This window comes from Nematolebias whitei, chromosome 1 (genome assembly GCF_014905685.2).
Source record: "Nematolebias whitei isolate Nwh7 chromosome 1, NemWhi1, whole genome shotgun sequence".
In the NCBI taxonomy this organism is placed as follows: domain Eukaryota; kingdom Metazoa; phylum Chordata; class Actinopteri; order Cyprinodontiformes; family Rivulidae; genus Nematolebias; species Nematolebias whitei.
The window spans coordinates 88,197,117-88,200,662 of record NC_056498.1 but is presented as its reverse complement, the minus strand read 5'-3'; positions in this window follow the sequence as shown (position 1 = coordinate 88,200,662).

Sequence of the window (3,546 nt, the reverse complement as noted above, 5' to 3'; positions counted from 1 at the left end):
GTGATTAAGCAACTAGAAAACGACGTTTCGGTGCGCCACTCACTCTGTATGTCAGATTTGATCATGTTATCGCGTCTGGTAGCATTATCCTAACTGGCGTCACCCCCCTTCGGTCATGGGAGACCGCGAACACGGGTGAGGACGTCGCTCCATGAGCTAAAGTTAGGTTGTCCTTGAGTAGTTTTAACTGTTTGCGCAGCTGAAAGAGGACTTTTAAGGTCTGGATTGGAATCCAGTTTACCTTTCGATGGGGTGTATTTGTCTGGGTCAGTCAGATACAGTATCATCGAGTTAATTGCAGGATCATCCAACTTCTGAAGTTGGATGATGTGTGGGTCAGGTGAAAATGACTTTTCATATTTTAAAAGAACTTGGCGAAGTTTGTCTCTTTCTTCATCAGATGTCAGAGCGTCGGCTTGGGCGACCACCTGTTCAATCTGTGATGGGACTGATGAGGGTTCTTGCTCCTTGGGGAGCTCCAACGAATCCCTTTCTGAGTCGTCGGACCTGTCTATTGGTAAGACACCATAGGTTTGAGGTCCTTGGTCGACGTCATCGGTTGAGAAAAGAGCTATGGCCTGTGTCGGTTTTGTTAACCATACTGGCCCAGCTTCTTGACTCGGTACCAGGTTATCTGGGAGTCCTCCCAGAGCTGGAATGCCTAGTTCAACATCATGAAAATCAGGTTCTGAGTGTTCAGCTTGCGATGACTCATCATCGTTTGTGTGTGAGTTTACCCCCCCTTCATCCGATGAGGGGTTGTTGGAGGCAACAACAATAATGTCTTGGTGTGTTTCACCGACATCTGTAATGTTGTCATTCGCGCCTTCAGATTTAGTAGCGATCACATCACTACACAGTGCTCCAGGTTGGATTCCCATTTCAGCGTTTTTCAAAGTTTCTAAAAACCTGCGTATTTTCTCTGTCTCTTCCGAGCTCAGAGGTGTAGGGCCTTGTTTCTGGAACTTTTGTGATTTCATCGCCTCGGCTCGTTTCGTCCGAGGTGGGGGAGGGTTAGGTACGTCTTTTGGGGGTTCCTCTTCGGACTTCCCCTGATAATATGGGTCCTCTTGGATCCCATATCTTTGCGTCCTACGCACACCCCATTTACGATAATCACGTTCATCCTCTGAAAGAGGAGCTTTTTTGTCCCAGCGTGCACCTTCATTACGTGGTTTGTTAGTTTGAAAATACTGCTTTTTCTCGCCTTTTTCAGGAGGAGGGGTCAATGCACGCCTTCCTTCCATTTCTAGGGAGTGGGGTTTAACCTTTATACCAGGAAACACCTCTATGGGCGTCTTAGCATGAGAACATGCCTCAAACACATTCACAGCACACTGTTTAATCTCATTGATGGATTTTTTTCTGAAATTTGCCATAATTTGTACTGACATGCGTATGTCAGTGTGGAGATTTTTGCTGAAAACAAATTTAAAACCTTCTTCTTCCTCCACTCCGGTTTTATTTCTGTAACCAAAATAAGCTTGGAAGATTCTTTTGTAATAGACTTTTGGATGTTCATGCTTGCCCTGCGTGACCTTGTCAGCAGCTGGGAAACCAGCAGGTCCCGTGCAGGGGTCGTACTCTCTGATCAAAGCTTCACACAGAAGGTTGTAATCCTTTCTCGTTGCATCAGGTAGACGCTCGATGAAGGTGAACACCTCTCTGTCCGAAGTGAGCCTTATCAGACTGATTTTATCCTCAACCGTAGCATTAGGATAACCATTCAGCCTGAATTCAATGTCTTTGAGGTACGCTTTTGTTCCAGTTGAACCCATTGGTCCCGGTACAAAGCGTTGTACATATTTTGAGAGTTTCAGCAGAACATCTATTGAAAGAGGAAGTTTCCATGCACGCTGTTGCATGGTTGGTAGTGAAAACCTGTTCAGGTCTGTCCCTACCACTTTAGGTATGGATGGAGGGGTGTGTGACGTGAGGAGATTTGGTTCTGAAACCCAGTGTGTCTCCACATTCTGTCCACGCCTCTCACCATATTTCCTTTCTGCATGGCAAAGTTGTGTTTTAAGCACGTCTATCTCAGCTTTGCAGCGGAAAACTTGTGACACTGTCACAACGTGATCCCGTCTTAATGCAAAGTATTCTCTGGACAACAGCTCTTTAGCATCCCTGGCTTCAGATAGTGATGCATTAAGTAACTGTATTTTGCTGTTCAGTGAATCAATTTCTGCACGTGCATCTTGCTGTGATTGAAACATCTGTTCAAAATGTTTTTTTGTGAGGACCTCGTGTTCACTTTTAAATTGAAGGAAGTGTTCTTCAATTTCCTGAACCACCTCTTTTTCGCTGTTTAACCTTATCTCAAGGTCGTCAGCTTTTTCTACCACTGTATAGAATGATTCTTTCAGCAAAAGCACAATTTTAGCCAGCTTTTCATAGCTTGACTTTGTAATTTCTGTAGAGGTCACACTCTCTGCAACCTCCATCAGATTGTCCAATAACTCTTTGTCGTTCATGCTCTCCACCTGTTTATCATATGGAACTAAAGATTCCGTTAGCTTTGCTAACGCTTTCTCTAACCATTCCATTTTGGTCTCAATATTCTTTTCTGTTCCATCAGCCATGGTCATTCACTGTTCAGCACTTTATCTGGTTAAAACAGTTGCCAGCTTCAGATATTTCAACAGGTAAATATTTGTATTCAAGTGAGCAGTGAGTTTCACACACTTTTTAAGCTCTGGGTTTACACAAAAGTACTGTTATAAGTCAACTTATTCAAATGTGGGCACCTATTCGTAGGTTTTACCCCAATTCATGAATATTTAAGTAAATGCTTCTCTGCAGTGTTACTTTTTAATGTGCTTATTTTTAACAGATACAAGATTACCAAGCTTCTCAGTGTTTTTTATACTCTAAAGCACTGAATTTTATAAACCTGCAATTTTTCTGAAAGTCTCACAGCAACATCAGTTTAAAAACGCTTTTTAAGCCGTTCTATTCCAGAAATTCGCTATTTTAACAGTTACTCATTGAACCAGTGGGTGAAAAGAGAAAAGAAAAAAATGATGATGAGGAATAATCAGTCTCCCCTTCAGGAAAACTGTTATACTCCTCTTTTCCTGCCATTATCTTCTATTTAAAATTAAATATGAAGATGTGTTGTTTTAGGTGGTAAAACTAAATCAGAAACGTTTCTTTTTCTGATATAATTACGCTTATTTAGTGTTCTAGCAATTAAACGTGTATTATCTTTTCAGCAAATGAGTAAACTTTATCAACTCTGTGAATATCTGGACTGTATCTTTTAAAAAGTTTCTAATTTTTCATTCTGCACCTCTGTCTGAGGAATTTATCAGTGAATGAAAAATGTCCTGGTAAATGCCTTTCTTGCATAAATACCTTAATCACTTTTTAAATGCAAGATAACAGTAATAATTCAGCTTGAAGAACGTTTATTAACTCAAAAATGCGTCTGACAGTAATAAAACACGTGTAATTTCACCAAAATAACCTAAAAACGAAGTGAAACTGTGATTTCAAGTTTCCAACAGCAGGTGGTGGTGTTAGCTTTATACCAGCAGGAGTCTA